Genomic DNA, 23,115 nt, shown 5'->3' with positions numbered 1-23,115 from the left:
AGGGGAAGGGAGCGCGGAGCCGGGACCCGGCGCTGTGGGGCAAGGAGGAGCGGCAGCCCGGCCCGCTGCCTGCGCTCCCGGGGCGGCGCGGGTGTCCCCTCCCCTCCCCCCCCATCTCCTCCCCTTAATTCCTCCCCAGAGAGGATTTTTTCTTCCCCCCCTCCCCTCCTCCTGGCCTCTTTCCAAATGTTGTTTCACGACCGAAAAAAAATAACAATTAAGTAGGAGTCATGTCTTGTGACTTGCACAATCTCTTCAAACGCCTGAGTTCAATTTTACACAACATTTAATACAAATATTAAAAATCAATATATCAAGGGGGTTGTTAATGAAATGTTACAGTGAGTGTGTGTCACCAGATAGAATTTCGGTGAGAAACGTGTCTGATTTAGCAAAGCTGAATGCGGCTGTATGCTTAATCCCCCCCTGCTAAAAACAAAAGATAAAGGTGTTCATTAAATCATATCAAATCGAATTAAACTCTATTGGCGGGTCCTTCCAGCAGAACAGGAGTCTGAAAGGCAGGGAATGGAAAATGAATCTCAATGCATCTCTTGACAACGGAACAGGAATCGGAACGCATTAAAAATAAATCAGAGCGCTGCTGTAGGTCACAACGCAAGGATTAGACTGTACTAGAATAATGGGACGGGAGACAGAAAGACCGAGAGTGCCCTGCAGGTACACCCTGGCACTGGAAGGGGAAGCCGGATTTTTTTAAAGCAATAGGTCACGCTGTATTTCTAGGAGATGGAGCACATTTGCCCCATCCGGGCTCTCGACTGCTTCTCCATCGCCTTCTCCCTGGCTCTCAGGGCTGCAGCGTGCCCCAGCCCCTAGCCACTCGGCATGCCGCCAGCCCAGCATTTTGCTTGCTGTTGGCTTTGCCTGCCCCTCTTTGCTCTTTGCACCTCTCCCTTTCCTCCGGGAGTAATGCAGTGTGAACCCTGGCCGGTCCCGGCTCCCGCTGCCCGTCGGGACGCAGCTATTCCCCGCCACCCTTTCCAACCCTTGGAGGAGTCCTTGGGAAACGCCCACCGAGCGACCTGCCAAACAACCTCGCAGCTGCCGGGGCGGTGAGGAGGGTGGCGAGGCCGGCAGCCCCGGGGCTGCGGCCGTGCGAGCGGCCGGGATGGAGAGCTCGGGGCCGCGGCCTCCCCACGGCCCGCCGTGCACGTCGTCGCACCGCGGCGCCCCAGGAGCTGCGGGCGGCAGCGCGGCCGGGAATCCCGTGGCAGCCTGAGACCCTGGGCAGAGCCGAGCCGAGGCGAGCCGAGGCCCCCTCCGCCAGGGCAGTGGGGACCCCCTACCCCTTCCTATCCCCCCCCTCAGCCCTGTCCTCCGTGGGGGACCGGGCCTGGACCTGTGGGCTGCTGCTCGCCCCTTGGCCTCCCCCCCGGGGCAGGACGGCCTGAGCCAGGGCCTCACTCCACCGGCGCCGAGGGAAGCCCGGAAACCTGCTCCCCCGTGCCGGGAAACGGCTGCAAGCGCCGGGCTTGCCCGCGGGGGGAGGTGGAGGTTTCCCAGCCTCTCCTCTTGCACTCGTTCAGCTTCCCAAGCTGGCGCTTGGACTTCGCTCTCAGCTCTCCCTGCTCAGGCCCACAGAGACCAACTCGCTTCTCCCTCCGCTCCTAACGGCGTGCCGGGCCCGGCTGCCCCCCAACCCCTTCGCCCCCAGCGAGGCACATCTTCTGCAGCCTGGCATGTCGGGGCGTGCTGGAGGTGGCCACCTCCAGGAGCATTCCCTGCTCCGCGGAGGTTTTGCACAGCCCCTCACTCAGGTTAGCGCTGGCTCTGCCCCTGCGTGGGCCTAGGGCAAAGCAGGCAGAGGAAGGCGCTGCAGAGCTGAGGCCGCAGCTTGGGACGGGAACTCGGGGGCGCTTGCGAGCGGGGAGCGCACCCCCAAGGGTAGCTCAGTCACCAGAGCGGGCAGGGAGCAGCCGGGGCTGCTCGGCACTCAGGCCCAAAACGTGCAGCTCCCGAGAGGCCGCTGCGCCCCGCGGGGCCGGAACTGCAGAGCCGTTGCTGACCCGGCCGCGGAGACGGGGGCCCGCTGCTCCTGGCCCGAGCGGAAACCCGGCGGCGAAACCTTGAAAACGCTCCAGCAAACGCGGTCGCGGCGCTTCGCCCTCGGGCTGCTCCGCTCGCGGCTCTGCAAACTCCCCCCTCCGCCCGCTGCCAGCCCGCGCAGCGCAGCGCCGAGTGCGCGCAGCACCCCGCCCGGCGCGGCGCCCGCGGCGCTGCGCTGCGCTGCGCGGCCGCCTGCGCGCCTGGCGGGCCGCGCCGCGGGCTCCTCTTGCCGGGAGCGCAGCTTGTGCTGCGACCTGCGCTCGCGGCTCCTCTGTTTGTTTATTTCCGCGGCCGGCGTGGCCGGCTGCCAAGCACGCGGACCTCGCCTATTAAAAACCCATTTTTCTTGCCCTGCGCGGAGCAGCGGCGTGTTCGCTGCGCTCTGTTGTGCCTTCGAAATAAAAGGGATGCAAAGGCTGTGTACGTGCCGAGGGTGCCCGGCGGGAAGGCGGGGGGGGTACTACCCCTGGCTCCCCACCCCGTACTCCTCCCCCCCCCCCCAAAAAAAAAAAAAAAAAAAAAAAACCACACCGCCCTGGAGCCAGCGCGAGGAGCGCGGAGCAGCTCCGGCCGCGCTGCCCCCGCCGCGCCGCTCCCCGCTCCCCGCGCCGCCGCCGCGGCAGCGCGCTGCCCGCGCCGCAGCCAAGCGGTAGCTGGTGGTGGCTGGGGGGAGGCGGCAGCGGGGCAGGCAGGGGAGGCGGCGGCGAGCTGGAAAAATCAACAAGCGGCCGCGGTAGCAGAGGGCAGCGGCTGATCCCATTAGCTGCGCCAAGCCGGAGCCGGGCTGAGCCGGAACAGCGGGGTCAGCGCTGCCCGGCAGCCGCGGCCAGGAGATACCCGCGCCGCCCCGGGGCCGCTGGCCCTTATCGGCCGCGCCGCCGCCGCCGCCCGCTGCCCACACGCCGGGCCGAGCCGCGGCGTGCAGCTCCCTCCGCCTTGGCACTGCCCCTGCGGCCGGGGCTCCGCGGCTCTGCGCCAGCCTGGCGGCTCTGCTCCGACCCGCTGCGGCTCCGCCGCCCTCCTGCGACACCCTCGGGCGGCCTCTTTCGCTTTCCCCCGCTAGGAAGATCTAAAAGTCGGCCGAACCGAGCTGCTTTTAGAGCAGATACAACAATAAAGTATATTGAAATAAGTCTGCGGTTGGTGAGTTTCCAGCGATACTTAATGGCACTCACAGTAAACAGTCACTCTCTGTGCTAGCGGGGAAAATCATCCAGACACAAGCACATTCCACCCTCTTTAGGGCTCCCTGGCTGTTATTATAGTTATTGCATTACTCTGGTGTAAGCCTTTTGTAACTAAGCTTCTATAAAGCCCCGCTTACAAGCACCCTGATTAGAATTTTCCTTGCCAGTAACCAAAGGCCACCCGCTTTCCAGTGCTATACAGAGGGAGCCATCAACAGCCACCCTTCTGAATGTGCGCTTTGTTCCTGGCAACAAGGAAACGAGTGGGCTTCTATTTGGGAGAATGCAACCCTTCTTTTAAATATCGCACAGTGAAAGCTGGTGGGGCAGCGGGCCCTGGAGGGGCCGTGATGGAGGGAGAGGGACGCTGTGGGGTCACAGGAGCACGGAGTGACGGAGCCCTAATGCTACCCACGAAGAGCCCGGCTGCTACTCAGCCAACGGCCGAAGAAGGATCATCTGGCTGATCCCAGCTCAGAGGCGGGCGCGGACGGAGCCGCGGCCTGTCTGGGAGAAGAAAAGGAGGACGCTGGCTGGCAGTTTTGCTGCCATGCACGCAGCCCCAGCACCCTGGCGCCTAGTGCCGCAGGCGCACGGAGGAGGTGGCCAGCTGCACGCTCTCGAGAGACACAGGCCCAAAAGCGCAGCAACGCTTTCTGAGGCACCTACCCAGCCTGCCTGCAGCCCCCTGCCCCGGGGGCACACGGCCCTGCCATGCATCATCTCACCCTGACTGCACCCAAGCAGGCCCCTTTTCCCCGTCCTGGGGCCCCTCTGAGGACACCCAGTGCCCTGGGAAAGCAAACGCTGGGCGGGGAGGAAATCGCCTTTTTTGCAAACACAGCTTGGCTGCCGGGCACCCTGCGTCTCCAAGGCGGAGGAATGAGGCCCTGCTGCAGCCCTGCTGGCAGCGGGAGCCCTGCTGCCCCCGGCGCGGTGCCCTGGCCAGCCGCAGCCGCAGGCTGGAGCCAGCAGGCAGGCAGCGAGCAACGAGCGTGCCGGCTTCCTCCCCGGCCGGCTCTGCCACGAGCCGTGCTGCTGCGAGCACCCCAGAGCCCGTCTCGCCGGGTGCCAGTAATTACTTTGATATGTCCAACATGTATGTTAGTGACATTACTAAGGAGGTGAGAGCTTGGCGCTTGGAGGGCCGAAATGCTGGGCTTTCGCTTTCATTCAGGATGTGTGTAACACAGAGTCTTTTCTCGGCTCGCCTGATTTTTAACTTCCTCTAAATCTTTTTTTTTTTTTTCCTTTGCTCAGAGAACAGCAATGAGAAACCGAGAGGAAACACGCTGCTGCTGTGCAAAATGTGGACCATGTGTGGGAACTATTTACTCAGAGTGCAACTGCAGGCACCAGGCGAGGGGCTGGCAGAGCTGGGGGGCGGTGGAGAGTGTGAGGCTACGTTTCTCTCGCTCTCGCTCGCTCTTTTTTGTCTTCCCTAAAGCCAAACCACGTTGCTGTGTGTGTAACGGTGCATTTTACTGACTTCTCGCTGGGCGCGTGTTGGGTTTTTTTAGTCCAAGGCTTTCGCGATCTGCCTTTGTGCTCACCCACGCCGAGCCTTTGCGGGCAAAGGGTTAAATCTTCGGAGCCCTGGAAGGAAGCAGCTGAGTTTCAACAAAACAGAAGAAGAAAAAAAGAAAGAGAAGAAAAGAAAAAAGGGGGTAGAAGAAAGGAGTGGGAGCGAAGGAAGAAGCGAGGAGAGAGAGCTTCACGGTCCCCTGATTGTCCCTTTGGCTGCTGTAGAATAATAAAAATAATTAATAACAAAAATAATCCTCAGCCTTTCTTTTCCATTGGGTTGTATCAGGAAGTGCTTCTGGCCTTGAAGCTCCCTATTACCTCTCTTCCTCCTGCCCCCCCCCCGCCTTTCCCTGGGAAGTGAGAAGAAAAAGGTCTGCAGCTGACAAATATTATCCATCTTTTTCATCGATCGGAGCATATACAGATGTGATAGCTTGATGTACACTGCAAACCGGCTGATCCATCGCTTTCTCCCTCTCTCGCCGGCTCTGGCTCGGCCCCCTCCTCCTCCCCTTTTGTTCTCCCCCCCCCCCCCGCCTTTCCCTCTCTTTAAATAGATTTCAAGGCGCGGCCTGTTGGAGAGCAGCTCTCTGGAGAGAGCGAGCTCTTGCTTCCCTGCCGATAGCCTCCCCCCATTTCTCCCGTTTCCGAACAGAAAACAATCCCCGGGCCGAGGAACCTGTGCTCGGGCTGCAGGAAGGAGTTAACGCGGCAGCGAGGAGCGGGATGAGGAGACAGCTCCCTGCCCGATCTCTTCCCATCCCAGCGTAAAAAAGAAAAAAAAAAAAAAAAGAAAAATAGAAAAACTGACTCCTCGCGGTGTGCAGTCACGCGGGGAAGGGGCAGGGTGGCCTCCGCCGGCTCCCGACCGGCCGTGTTTCTGCCCCGAGCGCCGGGCTCGGCGGCGGCTGGCTGCGCGGCGCGCCGCGAAAGGGTTAAGCCTTCCCTCCGCCGCCCTCCTCTCTCGCCGGAGAATAAGCGCTCGCACGAAGCGTTTCTGGGGAGGCAGGCAGCGAGCAGGCCTTTCGCTGTGGATCCATGGCTACCTAGCTGTCTGTCACTTAAATTATGACCCTCCCTCAGTGCCCCGTGCGGTCAGTACAGACTGTTAACAGGCACTTGCAATCAGTTTTTCGAAAGGTTAGCCAAGGTCCCCGGCTCTTGCAGACGGCAGGCATTACGAAAGCGCCTTTGTATCTGCATGCGCTTACATAAAAAGGGAGAGGAGGCGAGCGAGCGAGAGCAAGCCTCCCGGGCGAGAGACGAGCCAGGTCTGCAGGCTGGGGGCTCTTCCCGTGCAGGCGGCGGGGACCCGCACGGGTATTTCCCTCCGCTGAGTCAACTGCGCGGCCGCCCAGGCAGCTCGCTCCGCTCTTAGTCCGTGGAAAAGCCGGGGCGCTAACCTGCCCCCGCCTTCACCCCCCCCCCCCCAAGCCCTGATCGGTGCTCGCCCTGCGCTGGAGAGAGGCAGCCGGTGGCAGGGCTGCCGAGGCGAAAATGGAGTGGGAGGAGGAAAAAGTGCTACCCAGAGAGATGTTGTGACAGATGCTAAGCTTTGCCCTACGCGTGCTGGTGAGAGAAGGAGTTAAAAGCAAGCTGCTTTTCGATCGAGCTGCTTCCCCGAGCGTCGGAAGGAGCGGCTTGCTAGAAAGCCGTCCATCAGCAACCAGTCCAACCTGCCCGTGATAATATGCGATCAACACCAAATCACCCCCGCTAGGCACGATCCATCATCGCTACGATGCAATGGGCCCTTGTATGGATGTGTCTACACGGGGGGCGGGCGGGGAGAGAAGGGGAGGGAGCGGGAACGAGAGCGACTGTGTGTGTGTGTGTGGGGGGGGCTGCATCGTCCACCGGCATGGGAATCGCAGCCTCCCCCGGCTCCCGGCGAGCGGAGCTCGGCGAAAGTTGCTCGGCCGGCGCTGAGCGGGGAGCCTGGCACACGGCCCCGCCGCCGCCTCCGACTGACATCAGCCTCCCCTCCCCCGCCCGCTCCTCCCGGGCAAGCTTGACTGGCGTAAAATTAATAATTAATAGGGCGAAATTGATTAAAGGGCTCGGTGCGCGATGGGGGCGCTCGCAGAGCCGCTCCGCAGCCGCCTCCCCGCCCGCAGCAGCCCGGGAGCGGGGACGCGCCGCCGCCGCGGAGCTCCGGGGCAGCTCAGCCCGAGCAGGAAGGAAAAGGGCGGCGGGGATCGGGGAGGGAGAGGGAGGCGGTGGCTGCAGCAGCAAACCCCGCCGGGTGGCTGACTGTAACCGAGATCGGCCGCGCTAGCGGCAGCGGCAGCAGCAGGCGGGGGCTGGCCCCGGGGCTGGCTCGGCTCGGCTCAGCGCAGCTGTGCGTGTGCATGTGCGTGTGCGTGTGTGTACAAAGCCGGGTCCCGGGAGCTGCCCGAGGGCGGTGCTCGGCACTGCAAGGCCAGCCCCTCTCCCCCCCCCCCCCCTCTTTTCCCCTACCGCGATCAGTCTCTGCCACGGAGGGAGTGGGGAACCGCAGGGGACGCGGCCGGGCCAGCGCACGCCTCAGCCTCCAGCCCCGTGGAGGTGGGAAAGGGTTAAGCGTTGGAGGGGGACGGGGGGGGGGACAGCGGGTGGGCATGGGCATGGCGAGGGGGAGCGAGGCGAGGCGAAGCGAGGGGAGGGGGCTGCCGAGCGCAGCGCTGAGCGCAGGGAAACCACAGCGCACCTGGGCTCGGCTCGGGAACCGCAACGAGCCGCCGCCGCCGCCTCCTCCTCTCTCTCTCCCTCCCTTCCTCCTTCCTTCTCTCTCTCCCTCCCTCCTTCCCTCTCTCCCTCCTTCCCTCCAGCTCGGTGCCTGCCTGGCCCGTATCGCGGCTCTCTGCAGCAGCGGCAGCCGAGCTGCCATCGGCGGCTCCCTCTAACCTCAGTGACCCAGATAAGCGCGGCGCCACCCCCCCCGCCCCGCTCGCCGGGGGCCTCGGTCCCACTTCCCCCCCTAGCCCCCTCCCGCCCGCCCGCCGCCTCCCGCTTCCTCCCCTCCGGGCTCCGGGGCCGCCGCTGGCCCTCCGCGCCCCGGCTGGGGCGGCGCTGCCCCCCGGCGCCCCTCTCGGAGGGGCTGGGAACGGTGTCCGCCTGCACCGGGGCAGCAGCCCGCCGTCGAAATAATACTGAAAACCAAAACAAACAGCCCGCTCCGGTGTTTCCCGGACACGCGGGTCGGAGCCACCGCAGCCCAAGTGTTGTTATTCCCGGACTGGAAATAGCCCTGGCTCCGCCCCAGACAGTCGCCTGTCAGAGGCCTCTTCTCTGCCCTCCCTGGAGGCCCTTCCCTGCCCTGGTTTATTTACTTTTGAAGTGTCTGGATTGATGGAGGGTTGCGAGCGGTACTTTCTTGCCCTCGCCCCCTCCCGCACGAAGGCTCCGGCTGATGCTGTTACTGCACCCTGCGCTCCGCGCCAGCTCCGCATGACCCAAGATAACCCGGCCCCGAGGAGACAGGGCCGGGCGGGGGAGGGCGCTCAGCCCAGTCAAACCCGCGGCCCCGACCCCAGGCAGGGCTGGGGGAGCCGGGCAGGAGGGCGGCCCGGAGCAACCCCTCAGCGCGGCCCGGCCCCTCGGCCGCGCTTCCTTCGTGGGAGTCGCGGCTCCCGCGGGGGGAGGGAGGGAGGGGGAAGGGGAGAGAGGGCGACCGCCGTCGGGTCCGTAACGACACAAGGGATAAACACCAAAGTTATCACCAGCCGTGACCAAAATAAATGCCTGTGATAAAAAAGCACTGACAGGATGATCCATTATGCGGGTGTCACCACGTACAGCGAGGTTCAATCAGATACGTCGGTTGCTGTGGACAACGAGGGAAGCGGCGGTACCGGGCTGACTACTTTTCTAGAAAGGCGGGTGGTAGTTGCCATAATGGAGGTCACACAAAGCGATTTGCACCAGGGTGGCCCGGCGCTGCGGGCACCCGAGCGCCTCGGCGGTCTGGGGGCGCCTTCGCCCTCGCTCCGCGGCCCCCTCCCATGCAGTGGGCTTGGGGGCTGCGTCCCGGGCTGCAGCAGGGGGGCCCGGCTGTGCGTCCCCCCTCAGTCCCGGCGGCTGGCCGCGGTCACCGGCACGCCTTTGGGGCGAGGCCCGTCCGCCCCACACACGGCCCGGGGAAGCAAAGCCTCCCGTCGGCGCCGCCGTGGGGCCGGACATTTCCGCGGCTCGTTCGCCATGGGGCCAGGCGCTGCGCCGCCTCCCCGGAGAGGCGAGGCGAGGCAGCCCGGCGCGGCACGGCTCGGCATGGCTCGTTTGCCCGATCCCCGGCCGCCCCGCGTCCCTCTGCAGCCCGGCGGATCGCTGCGGAAAGCAACGAGCGTTTGCTCCGCGCAGCGCGGCCGTCTCTCTGAGCGGTGCCCTGGTGTCAGCGGGGAAGGGGGAAGGCGGCGGGGAGAAATGCTCTTTGCAGGCTCGATACTGCACGTCTTCGCCTCCGGCAGAGCCGCGGGCAGGTGCCGGGGCGAGGGGCCGCGGCAGCGGGGCGGGCTGGCAGCGCCGCCGGGGCAGAGCTGCAGCCCGAGCCGCGGGGCTCGTCTCATCGCGCCTCGGCTCGGCGGGACGCCTGGAGCCCCAGGCAGCGGGTGTGGTGAAGGCTTCAGGCAGCGGGGAAAGCCTGCGGGCCGGTCCTCTTGGGTCACCCTCCTCCGGGCCGGACCGAGTCCCGCCCTGGGCGGGCGGCGAGGAGGCAGGGGATCTCCGCGGCCCGGCGGCGCCTTTCGGCACGGCTCCGCTCCGCACGCCTCGCCTGCGGGTCTCGGCGGCCCCCAGGAGCCAGCGGCCTTGGGAAACCGCGGCAGGTCCCTGGGAGGGGGGAGGGCAGTGCTGGTGGCGGGGGGTGTCCCCGCGGCGCCCCGGGGCTTGTCTGGGGAGCGAAACTTTCCGGGTGCCAGCGATGGGTGGCAGCGCCGTCGCAGCGCAGCCTCCGCTCCCGGAGCTTTCCTCCCGAGAATAAATGTATTCCCCCCCTCCCGCCTGCCGCCACCCCCTTCCCGTCACGATTTAATGCTTTTCATGTTCTTCGGCAACTGCGTTTCCGCAAAGAAACCCCGGCGCGTTCCCAGCTCCGCGGCTCAGCTGTATTGTGGCGAGCTCAGGCACCGCCGGAGTGAATCCATTACGCCTCGATCCTACAATACAGGTTTATGCGGATACCCTCTGATTTACATTTAAAACAGTGCACAGGCATTGTCTGCCAGCCTGAAAAGAAAACACAGCCCCATAACTTCAAATGACCTTCAAAGAAATGCAATTAACTGTTGTAATTATCAGTGCGCGCCTTTTAGAAAAAAAAAAAAAAAAAAAAAAAAGAAAAGAAAAACAGGTGCTCGCCTCGGTGCTGTTCCACCTGGTTAAGCAGCCTCGTCCTACCCGTGAATGAACTCCCTCCCCCCAACACACACCTTTGCAATCCCCCGGTGTGGGACTGGCTCCCACGTTCCCACATTTGGAAATCTCCCTTCATCCTCCCTTTCCCCCGCCCGCCGCCTCGGCTGAGGGACAGCTTGCTCAGCGCTGCGAGGCTTTGTCACACCGACACACACACACACACACACACACACACACACACGCCGCATCGCTGGCTGGTGCCGGGGACGTGCGGCGCGTTTGCCCGGCGGCTCCCACAAAGCGCCTCCGCCGCCGTCTCGCCCCGCGCCGCTGCCGCGGGCAGACCGCAGGCCACGCAGATATGAAATTTAGGTTAATAGAATGGGCTTTGATCCGTGATCCCCTTCGCCCTCCCCTCACCCCGAACGACATCGATCTGCTACATTTACTCCTGCGTCGCTCGGCCCCCAGCGCTGGCGGAGTCACGGTCTGAGCGGCCGGAGCTAATAAATATCCCGGAATAACCGAGCTGCTGGCGAGCGCCGGCCCTGCAGCCGGGTCCGCGGAGGTGCCCACAAGTGGCAGCTGAATGTGCAATGTCACGATGGCTCCTGTCGCCGCGGGCAGAGGGAGGCGCCCCCGGGGGGGGGGGGGGGGGGAGCGAGGACGGGGTAGCCCGGGCGGAGGGGGAAGGGGGGCTGCCGGGCTCGGCAGGGACCGCTGCGCCCCCCTCCCCTTCTCTTGCACACACACACACACACACACACACACGGGCGCGCACGCACACACAAAATAAATAAATAACGAGGCGGCTGGAGCCATCTGGGGTTGGATGGCTTCTCATCTCATTACAGAGCATTAGGAGAAACAGGCAAATATACAGCTATTAAAATTAATCGCCTCGCGCTGTCAGCTGAACATAATGGAAATTATTTATAGGCTGCCTGCGATGCCTTTCTCGTCACGGCGGCGCGGCGCGGCGCGGCTCCCGGCGCGGGGAGGCGTGCGCGGCCGGGCGCGGGGCCGGGCGCGGGGCCGCGGCGCGGAGAAGTTTGGCAGCTCGGGCGGCGGAGGGGGGAAGCAAGCAGAAGAGGCGCCGCTTCTAGCGACTCAGCTCCTTTTTTTTTTTTTTTTTTTTCCTTTTTCTTTTTTCCTTTCCAGGCGACTCGAGGGGAAAAAGGCAGAGGCGCAAATAGGGCAGGGCGAGTTTCGGTGTGAAGGGGCCTCCCCAGGCTGCTTTAGCGGAGTCTCGCCGAGGCGGCACAAGGCAGGGTCTGGGACAGCGGTCGGGCTCCAGAAATATCTCCAGAAATAAATCCCCCCCCCTCCTTAATCTTGCTGGAGTGCATAGTAGTGACCCGTGTGACACCGAGAGGGAAGGCGGGGGGGGGGGGGGGGGAAGAGATTCACTTCCCCGACAGCGTTAGTCTCGGGCTGTCTGCAGATCTCCGCTAACAGATGAAATGTTAATTGTCAGCCCTTCCGCTTCTCCCTTCGGAGCAGCCTTTCGGAGATACGTGCTTCTGCTCCGGGAGAGGTGGGGGTCTCTTCCGCTTGGGGGGGGGGGGGGGGAAATACGGCTTTACCGAGGCAAGTCGTGTTGGCCTGTTTTTCCTAAAGGGGAAGAGAGCGCGTTTGGGAAGCAGGGAGACGCCGCCCGGGCATTTCCCCCCGCGCCGCCGGCCGAGCCCGCAGCCGAGGCTGTTTTCGCTCTCGGCTCGGCCCGGGTAAGAGCCGCCTTCCTCGCACGGCTGCTCCGCGAACCGCGATCTTCTGCTGACGCCGGGAAGGAAAGCTTTGCTCCGCCGGGGTCGGGCGGCCCCGGCAGCGGCGTGCGGCTGCAGGAGGCAAAGTACAGCTGGCTCAGTCACGCAGAGCCGCAAAACCAGCCCGGCGGACACAGGCTGCGGTGGGGGGAAGGTGCCAGAAAGCCCAGGCGAGAGGCGGGAAGCGCTGCTCCGCCAGGCTTGAGAGGTTAATAAATACACTCGTCCCCTTCCTGCAGCCCGCCGGAGGCTGCGACTCGCGGCTCAGCGGGTAATTGACAGTCTCAATCCAAAATTGAAACATGTGTTAACAACAACGCCACGCATCCTAGGAGCTACCCGGGAGATCGCCACCTCACGGTCTTTATATATGATTTGAATCCACCGGAGGAAAGTGTCACGAGGTTTTCCGAGCACGTTTCACCCCTACCTGCAAATCATCGCGTCCCTGCGTGCTGCTCAGGCGGAGGCAGCCTCTGCTCTGCGAAGGCAGCGGGAGGCGAGACAGCCCGCCTCGCCTCGGCCCTTCCCGCGGGCTTTCGCTGCCTGCCCCGGGCACGGCGCGCTGGCCGGGGACCCCCGCTCCCTGCCGGGCACCGAGCGCCAGGGCTCCCCGGGGCGGCAGCTCCGTCCCTTCCGCGGGGAAGGACGAGGGTCACGCCGCTCGCACCGGCGCGGCAGTAAGCGCCCCCGGCCCCTCTTCCCAGCGTGCGCGCCGCGCCGTGGCCCGGTCGCTTCTTCACTCCGCAGCAGGGAAGTCGCGGAGCCCCCTCCTGCCCCACACGGGCCGAGACAGCTTTAAGGGCATTTGTTGTCCCTGGCAGGAGGGGATCGGGCCAGGGCAGGGAAAGAGCAAACTCGTGCCGGAGCGCTCGGACGTGCAGAGGCAGCACAACACTGGCAGGGTTCCCCGGGAAGGGCAGCTCTCCAGGGCCTCCCACCGTCAGCTCCATCCCTTCCCCCCGCGAGTGCCCTCGTCTCCTTTCCACGTTGCCAGCCCTTGCGAGCAGGAGCAGCGTCCCCCGCCGATCGGGCGGCGGGAGCTCCCGCAGCCGCTGCAGCCCGACCCCGCGCAGCCTCCTGCGCTGGTGCCTCCGAGCCCTGCGCCGAGGTCACGGCCAGCGCAGCGAGCAGACGGAAAATCCCAGTTCCTGCTGCGCATAAACAAGGTGGGGACGGGCAGAGCGGGCCGCGGTGCTGCGCGGGAGGGGAAAGGCGTGGGGTCCCTCCTCCCCGGCCCGCGGCCCGCCCAGCCGGGCGCCTCCTGCCCCGGGAGCTGCCCCCTCTCTCCTCCCCTCCCCTCCCCTCGCCGTAGGCGTCGGCCGCGCTGCGGTGGGGCAGGAGGCGGGTGGGCGCGGGGCTGAGCCCGGCCAAGGAGCCGAGCCGAGCCGGCCCGGGCGGCGCCGGCACCACTCCGGGGCGCGGATCCTGCCGCGATTCCCCGAGCCGCTCGGCAGCTCGCACCCACGCGGGCGCACACCGCGTCACGCACACGGGCCGTGTCACGCGCGCGTGTGGGCTCCCACGCACTCGCACCCCCCCCACATGCGCAGTGTCGCACACATGAACACCGCTGGAGAAGCACGCTCCCCTCGCACACTCACTCGCTCTCTCACGAGTGCGCCCCACTCACGATCACACCTTCTTGCACAGCTGCACACGCTCGCGGTGACTCGCACACACCATCGCACCATCTCTCACACGCACGCCCGCGCGTGCCTTTCCCACGCGGGCACACGCACACGGCCTCTCACCCGCGCTGTCTCGCACACGCCGTCTCAGTCTCCCCCCCCAAAGTCCCACGCCGCCTCCCGCGCAGCCCTGCACGCACACACGCGCGCCGTCTCAACCATGCGTACACACGCGCGGCGCGGTGCCCCCGCGCGATGCATCGGCGTCCGCGGGCAGCGCGCTTGCGGCAAACCCGAGGACCTTTCCCGTGGCCTCTTCGGCAGCGCAGCGCAGCCCGGCCAGCTGCACGGCCCCGGCCCGGTGTGCGCTCGCCTCCGCTTCCAGCCGCCTGCGCCGGGGGAAGGGAAGCGCCCCCCGGGCCTCCGCGCTCCGCGCCCGCGCAGCCCGGAGTCCGGGCACCGCAGGGCGCGGAGAGGCGCGGCGCCGGCAGCTACACCTGCCGCCGGGCACCCACGCACCCCACCTCGGAGACCCCCCCCCCCTTCCCGTCGCCCTTGGCTGCCCCGGTTTATTCCCCCGCTCCCAAGCCGGGGCTGCGCCTCCTGCGCCCGAGCCCCCCGGGCGGGCGGCCCCGGCAGAGGCAGCGCCGTGCGCTCGGCGGCCGCGGTGTGCGTGCTGCGAGCGCCAGCCGGGGAAAGGCCAACAGCGCCCGAGGCGCGGGCAGAGGTAGCGGCTGATCTCTTGGCAGATCTGAGAGCGATTTGGCCGCCACCGCCGGGAGGCCGGCCCAGATTATTCATCACGGGCGGACGAACACAATCCCTCCCCTCCCCCTCCGCCAGCCGTGGATATTTTGTCCCAGCCGTGCAAACAATATTCAACTTGTATCCTCTTCCGTGAAGGCACTGCGGAGTCCGCGGCTGCCAGGAACAGGCTCCGTGAAGCGCACGGCGGCGGGATCCTGTTTCCCTCGCAGCCGCCGCCGCCGCCGCCGCGCCGCGAGGGAGCGGCAGCTTCCCGGGAAGCGGCCGCCTGCCGCCCCCGCGGCCGCCGGGGCCCCCGGCGGGCGGCCGCTGCTTTGCAAACCGCACGCTCGCAGCTCCCCCAGGGCGGCCGCCGCTCGCAGCCGGCGCGGCTCGGCACGGCACGGCAGTCCCCATCTCGCACACAGCACGCCTTTTCCTTTCGGCAGCGAAAACTGAAATCAAAGCAAGCCCCGCCAGGGCTCGCCGGTGCCGCCTTCTCCCCTCCACCCGCCCGCAGACCCCGGGAAGGCCGGCTTTCCTCCGGTGCCCCCCGCTCCGGGGAGGTCTGCAGCGCGGCTGCGGAGCCGGGGCCCCTCGCTCCTTCCCCCCCCCCCCCCCCCCCCGCGTTGGAAACCACGGCGTGGCGCGGAGCTGGGCTTGCCCCGGGCGGGCGGCTCCCTGCCTGCCTCCGCGCTGCCGCCGCCACGTCCTGCCGCCGCCCCCAGCGGGGATCCGCCAGCGCGGCCGGCCCGGGCGCCGGCAGGCGCCCTTCCTCTTCCTCTTCCCTTTCCCCTTCCCCTTTCTCTGCTCCCTCCCTTCCCCGCGCCCGCAGCCCTGCAGCGGGCCATCGAGAGGAGTTTAACAGCAATTCAGCCGAGTGCTTCTTGCTCTTAAATCAAGCCTGGATATTTAAAGCTTAACTCCCAGTTTATTTTCGTACTAGACCAAAGGCGCTGGCTACTTACGCGGGAAGCTATTTAAATACTTCCCCAGCCTACCCTCGAGGCTATTAGTGTTTGCTGTTTGGGAATTTCAAAAGGGTATTTGGTGCTGTCGCCTCTTCTCCCCAGGACACGTCCTGGGCGCAGAAAAGAGCGCTAGCAAGAGCATTTTGAAGGGTGGAGTGAAATGGGTGCGTGGCGCTGAAGGGAAAAGATCTGTTTTTCAGCGAGAGAATCGCGGTGCTTCACAGTCACTTCATGGTTTATTACTACAGGAGAAATCTGTTTATAGTCAAACAGTATTTACACTGGGCCGTATCGATTTTTAAGCAGTACTCCCCACCGATTTAATTGTTTTTAGGAATGTCAATTGCCGCTCTCGTGTTTCTTGGATTCATCAGTGTTCTAACGATAAACCTAATCATCACGCTAAATCATACCCTAATCTCCCGGTTACTCGCTGTGTCCCCTCCCTTCGCCGGCGCTAGGCACCAACCGGACTTCACGCGTCTCAGGGCATATTAAACTTTATGCGGAGTCTCAGCAGAGCGCTGCCACTTCTCTCCAATTCTTAGCCCTCCAGTCCGTCTTTTAAGTTTCGCTGTGTTTAAATGAATGCCCTGAAGAAATACAACCCTACGTTAGTCATGGTTCCTGGTTTCGGGTTCTACAGCTCAAAATCCCCATTTCAGTTCAGAGAAGAAAAAACAGACAAAAAAAAAAAAAAAAAAAAAAAAAAAAAGCATTGCACAGAAGTCATCGAGTCTTAAAAATAATAATCAGGAAGGCAAGCACACTGAAACTGCGGACAGCACGCTGGAAACTCCGCGCTGATGCTCGCCGCTGCACGCTGACGAGCAGGCGGCTGCGGTTAATCCCTGCAGGGGAGAGCAAACGCCTCGCCTCGCCTCCTGCATATTAACCTGCAGCTGCATTGGAGGGAGCCGCAGCAGGGCAGCCCCCCCCTCCCCCCCTCCCCCCCTCTCCCCCAGCCAGCCAGCCCACCGGCGCGGCGGAGCCCACGCGTGCACGGCCAGCCCACCGGCCCTGCCAGCCAAGGTCACGGGACTGTGGCGGCTGGAAAGGGACAGCGAGCAAACGGGAGCGAGCGGCGCTGGGGCCGCAGGCGGGACGGCAGCGCCGGGGCAGCCCCACGGCGGCGGCGGCGGGTGGTGGTGGTGGCGGGGGGAGGGAGGGGAGGAAGATGCCTCCGGCCCCGGCGGCGGCGAGGTGTGGGCTCTCCGGGCAGCTTCCCCCCGTCCTGCCCGGGTGCACTTTCCCCAGCCACGACGCGCCCCGCGGGCACGCTCAGCCCTCCCGGCCGCTTCCCCTCCGCTGCACCTTTAAGCAGGCTCCTTCCGTCATGCGCTCGGCGCGTTAGTTCCCAGAAATATAGTTAAGCGCATTAAAGACGAGCAGTTTAATTTGTGCTACAAAGTTATTTGCTATCGCTCGGGGCCGGGAGGGGGGAGGGAGAGTTGTAGCATCCCTGGGAAATTAGCTGGGAGATCAGAAGCCGGCTGCGAGCCTTACAGCGCCGGTATTTACAGAGATCGGGGCTTAGCGAGGAAACCGTGGGCAAAGCAGCCAGCCTCTCTCCGCGGTGACTTTGAGATCTGCTAGGGCGTTTAAGGAGACGCGGGGCCGAGGCGCCCGTCATCCGCGAAACGCGGCAGCACCGTCCGCCCGGAACGCCAAAAACTCCGCTGCCGACTCGGGGATGCCAACACCTCCTGCATCCGCCGCCGAGCAAGACGTGCTGTCAGCTCTGCCCTTTACCCCCGCCTCCCCCCGCAGGTTTCTGCGCGCAGGGGACGGCCGAACAGCACGTACTAGCGGGGCAAACCCCCAGCGCCGGACCCTGCCCTCCTGCCAGGACCCGACTCGGTCCCGCTCTCCGCCACCCCCTTGCACAGCAGCAGCGCCCCTTACCCTATTGCTAGCAGCTCGCAGCCGCGAACGCCGTCTCGCTGCTCCCCCCCGCACGCACACACGCTCACGCACTCGCACCCACGCACTCGCACACACGCACGGCTCCGCGCCGGTCTCCTGGCAGGCGGCGGGGCCGCAAGCGACCGGCGGGGAAGGCGAAGCGCCGGCCCCTGCCCCGCGGAGCCGCTAGCGCCCCGCAGCCCAGGGGAGGCCCGGGGGGCCGGGGGAGACCCGAGGGGCCGGGAGGGGGGGCCCACGGCTGGGCGGCCCGCAGGCTCGGCCGCATGTGCGTCGCGCCGCTCCCGCAGCAGCCGCCGCTGCCCCGGCGCCGGGGGAAGCCGCGCCCGGCGGCTTCGGCCGCTCCGCCGCCGCCGGCTCCGCGCCGAGCAGCCCCGGCCCCGCTCCGCGCTGCCGCGGAGCCCGCGCGCCCGGCCGGCGGCCAGCGCGGCCCCTCCGCGGGGAGCGGCGGAGCCCGCCCGGGAGCTGCGCGCCGCCCCCGCTGCTGTGCTGCGCCGGGGGCGAGCCGGGCCGCCGGCAGCCCTCGGCTGCTGTTTATTTTGTTATCAAATCAATTAAGCTGCTGCTCTCATATAAAACGGAGGCGGAGGCGGGGGGGAGGGGAGAAGGAGGAGGGGGGTTGGAGTAAAACTGTGGCCACTCCTTTGACATCGCCTCTCCAAAGCGAAGAGCTCCTCCTGTTGGAGAAAAGCTTCCCTATCGGATGGGAAACCCCCTCAGTACACGCATCGAAAATGCTCGTTTATTTTATGTTGTGTTATTTCATTTCAGTTTATTTTACTTTACTTTATTTTACTTCATCCTTCAGGGGTCCCTGCGCTGTAAACCCAGATCTGGTCCCCGCATCCAACGCTCGTGTGGCCTGCTTGTCTACCGCGGTCACATCTGGTCACATCCCCAGGGCAACTGGGAGGCCTGGTCAAATCCTGACCCCAAATCAGCGGCCCCTTCCTGCGCGACGCATAGGAACAAAATGGTGCCCTGACAGTTTTTGGTGTGATTTAAGTAACAGTTAGCAAATGCAGGGTTTCTTAGCTTGATCTGAAATATACTGTAATCAGCAGAAATCAGTATCTCTGGCAGTGGAAAGACTCATACAGACTCTCAGAAGCTATAAAATCAGCTCTTACACAGTGTGCTGGTAATTTTTAACCTCTGCACTACTAGTTTGTGTTAGTATAGGCTGAATGTGCAAGCTTAGCTTAATTTTAATTTAATTTATTTTAATTTAATTTTAACTTACGGTTTACATTAAATCAGCTAAGTTGAACTGGGTAGATATCACAACCATAACTAGTATCTTTTGCGGCAACCTTAGTGGGAAAGCTAAGTACTGGATGAGCAGAAAAGCTACGTACTTGATGAGCAGAAAGATTCTCTCAGAGCCTTGTGATTTGCTGGAAAGTGTGCCTCTCAACGCAGTGTCTGGGCGGAAGTATTGATCTGGCTGCAAGGAGAGCACCAGGCTGTCCCGCTGTGTTGAGAGCAGGGCTGTGGGATTTCAAGCAGACTCTTTTGCTCCTTACATTGAAATGAGTTCTGCTTTTACCTCTCAAGATGGTGCCAATATAAGATTGTACTCTACTAAATAGTGATACATGATATCATTTGATTCTTTTATAGCACTGAAAAGAGAATCATGATCTCACCACTCACAAAATACTATGAGTGAAGGAGAAGGCATTTAACTGTTTCCCTCTCTCCTAGCTGGGCTGATCCCACCTGGGGGACCAGGACCTATTCCCAGATGGTTTTATCCTGAGATGGATGCTGTATTGCAAGCTGGACGAAAGACTCTTCTCACTGCCCTTTCCCCAAGGTATAGGACCACTAACTCTAATAAAGCCCCATTCTTCCCCTCATTCCCTTCCTGGGAGCCACAGATACTGAATATCTTGGGGATCTCTTCTGCTTAGTCATACTGCTGTGCAAAAGGAAGGGTGCAGAGCTCCTGCAGCTTCACAACACTTGAGCGGGGATGCCACGCTGCAGCTCCGAGGAGGAGAGCGGGACTGCACCAGGGGAGTCTGGGGAATGCAGAAGCACGGAGGCATGGCAAGGCTGGACAGCACAGAACAAGGCTCAGTGGCAAGGCAACTCCAAACAGCCACAAAATGAGTATTGCTGATGCCTGTCTGACACCAGCTGTCACCTAGTCATCATGGCTCATGCACATTTTGAACTGTGATACCACCGTTGTATCACATTGCTCATCACAAATATTGATGGCAAGAGAAAACTGGTGCTCTTGCTCCCTGTGTTACAAGTACTCTGAAGACAGATTACAGTCCAATGCATAGGTATCCTGTGGGAGATATTCTCAAAAATAGCCACTAATTATGAAAGCTTTCATTTTTGGGTCACTCAGCTACAACCCTGTACTCAAAAGTGAATACACTTAGAATCAGCAGCTGCTTTAAAAAATCCTAATTTAAATCTGGTTTGTTAAAAAAGGATAGAAATAATAAGACAAGCAGGCTATATGCATTGGAGGATGGTGAAAACGGGGAGTAGCGAGTGAGCTCTAGGACATTTTATACTGTTCTGTACAATGAGTTTACCCATTTTAAAACAATTTACTTTGCTACCTTGGCTAGGTACGGTTGATATTTGTTGTTTAAACAATGATTGCACTCTCCCCAACCATCTGCTCCTCCTACCCAACCATGCAGCTGCCTTGTGCTTCGTGTGGCTTTACAGATACTTTCTAGCAAACGTACAATATAATGGCAGAAAAATACCATTACGTATTCACACCAAAATGGGGAGAGAAGTGAGAAGGGGAAAAAACTTAGCAAAGCCAACGGCTGTGACACAAAGGTGTCAGCAAACCATCTAATTGGGAAAGGATTACAAAAAAACATATTATTTTGTTAAGCTTTCCTGGTCACTTCTTACTGCTGCTCTTGTCCTCTCTCAGTAGTTACTGAGAAAAAAAAGAGGAGAAATAAACCCCCAAACTCACCTCTGTAAAGCACCAGGAGAGCCAATGTAGCCCTCAGCCGGCTTTTGCAATCTGCAAGTGTGATTTCACCTTCTCCACGTTACATCATCACATCAGACACATCCACCACACACATCCCACAGGCCTCCTCCCTCCATCCCCACACAAGATGAGTAACTATGCACTCAAAGTGTGCAGTGTGGTTAGTGAGAGGACCAATTGCCTGGCATGGCGATGCTGTTGGAAATAGCTGGAGTTCAGGGTCTATGTTTTTAGCTGTGGCTAAAGGACATTATGTAAGAGGGTCGAGAACGATGCAAATCATTGTAAGTGGGAATCGATTCTAAGAGTTTCACGGCTGTGAGAAGTTATCCTCTTCTCTCTGCGCTGCTGGGTGATTTAGGTGGCCTAGCAAGGAAGAATGGTGCTGCATTTTGTTTTCTTGGCAGGGGAGGTTTATGCACCGAGTTACGTTTGCAGGTTTTGGGTGGAAATAGAAGGAGGAAGCCTGTGGGTTCTAGGAGCTGGTGTGGTGACGTGCTGAAGGTGAAATTATAGTTAAAGGCTTCAAAAGATGGGTGAAGGCTTGACTAGGGACTTCATGGCTCTTCAGGGATTTTGTCGGTGGGATTTGCTGCAGGGAACTTCAAAAGATTTCTAACAATACTTTTGGTTTGGTGGGATTGCCATGCAAACGTGGACAGATGGCGTGGGTAGCACACGTATTTTCATCTCTATGTGCCTCCCATGGAGTCTTGCAAAGCCAGATCTTCGCGTATCACCTTTCTTTTCATGTGACCTCTTCACTTGACTTTCCCTCTCTGTCTCCCTTTCCAGATCATGACCTGGATTAATTCTATGTTTGTTGTCCCTAGAGCCCAGACTACCCCTTTCTTCCTTTCTTTCCTTCCTTCCTTCCTTCCTTCTTTTTCTTTCCTTCGTTCGTTCCTTCCTTCTTTCCTTTCTTTCCTTTCTTTCTATTTTCTGCCTCTCAGGGCAGCTCTTCCACTACCCATTTATACTGGTGAATCACTGTAGATAGCTGTATGTATGGATAAACATGGTCACTGAGAAAAAAGCAAATGTGGCAAGGGAGCAGGGAAGGAGAAAGAGGTTGTATATAGGGCGGGAAGGAGTGACAGCATGACGAGGGGCAGTAAACATATTGAACTGTAGGAGGGACTTGTCCATAATGTGCTCCTGGGTTTGCAGGACTGGCAAGCTCAAAAGGGGAAGGAAATGTGAGAAAACTGGTTCTGTAGCCAGTCTGGGCCAGAGGAGGGAGAAATAGAGGAGCCGTATGCCGACAAAGCCTGGACAGCCCATCTCCCCCATGTGAGCTCTCACCGAGGGAGGGAGTGAGGAGCAGAAACTGCACTGAGTCCACCCCGGCTCTGTGCAGCTGCGAGGGCAGCGCTCGGAGGAAGCCTGCTGCTCTGTGGCAAGAGCTGGTGGAGGACGGACGCGTGGAAGGGGCACATCTGCAAGGAGGGCTGCGCAAGTACGCTGGTTTAGAGCAGTACCTCGGGGCCAGGCTTGGTCAGTCCTTTCTTTCTCTACTGTGGGGACATGGGAGCATCTGGGATTAACCAAGGCTGAACCGCTTACTCACAGCCCTTTGCACCAAGCGCCCTTCACGGCACACACCCACAGCCACACACCCCTCTGCATATCCTGCTCTTCTCACTGCCCAGCTACGCCGGAAAGCCACCGCCGTAACTTCTGCTGGCAGGTGCGTGACGCAAGAGACTGAAACCTTGTAAAACCACATTGCTGGCAAACCCCAAACAGCCCCGTTGGCTGAACTAAACACAACTCAGATCTGCCACCCAGAGCAGGAGGAATGGTTTCTGGTGGTTGAAATTTCCAAGGTACAAAACAACAGAAACCTTGAGGTACCATCCAGTCCGCTGTATATAAAGTTTGGTGTTTACAATTATTTGGAAAGAAATGTGAGAGAAAGTGAGCAACATTTAGAAATGTAGTAAACATGCTAGCAAGGAATGTGTAAAAACCCCCTCTGTCTTATGCAAGAGCTAGATAAAATCTGGAGATTAAATTCAATCATAAAAGTTTTATACAGAGGGATTTGATTCCTGTTTTGGCTGGAAATTCCGAAACAGCTGTAACTATGGCCTCAATACAGGCATCCACCCTTTTATTAGATTGAACACAGTTTATTTTAGCAAGAATGCACAGCAGCTTCCCCAATATGAATCCCTGTCATGAGGAATCATTGACATCCCTTAGAAATGCCATAGAAGGCGGTTGGTTGCCACTTGAGAGCAGACCGGGTATTTCAGATAGAAAATACAACTGAAAATGGAGAATGAAAAAGAAAAAGGGGATTTAAAATGTAAAGTAGGCTCTGAATTCTCCTGGTTACGGAGGCACCGAGCATGAGAGAGCCTGCCCTTGGTTTGCAGTATCGCGTGCACCTCTGCAATGACTGGAGTCGCTGTAGGTTGAAAGTGGAGCAAGCCAGAACAGGACCTGATCCCTGCTTTTGAGCAACAGGCTGTGTGTTATCAGTGTAGTAAGGTGGCCAGTTTGTTTATACAGTTCCTATCGGAGGTGATGGATTAGCTAGCCTTTTGCACTGTAGTTAGGCTGAAATGTTTCTGACCTCACCTTAAAGGAGGAAAATGTGCATTTGCCTCTGCCTTCAGTGTTTTGAACCACGGGACTCAAGCCAGACAAAACACAGGTCCAAGTCCAATTAAAATGAACGTAACATTTATGAGAAATCATTTGAGTAACCTTTTTGCCTCTCTTTCCACAGCTTAATGTTGCTATAGGCTTTAGCCTGCAAGAGGGCAGTCACTGTTTAATCAAACATGATTTTAAATGCCATATTCCAGCAATTTTAAACTTTACCAGGTTGTGGAAGATTAGGTTCTCCTTTGTTGGAGATTCTTGCTAAAGACAAATGTTGATGGTATTCATGTCTGAAAATACTTAAGAAATCGCTTCTTAGGGGAGAATATAGACTCCAGGAATCTCACCGCAACAGTACATTGC

Source organism: Rhea pennata, chromosome 1, assembly GCF_028389875.1.
Source record: "Rhea pennata isolate bPtePen1 chromosome 1, bPtePen1.pri, whole genome shotgun sequence".
Classification (NCBI taxonomy): domain Eukaryota; kingdom Metazoa; phylum Chordata; class Aves; order Rheiformes; family Rheidae; genus Rhea; species Rhea pennata.
Note: the sequence above shows the minus strand (reverse complement) of the source record.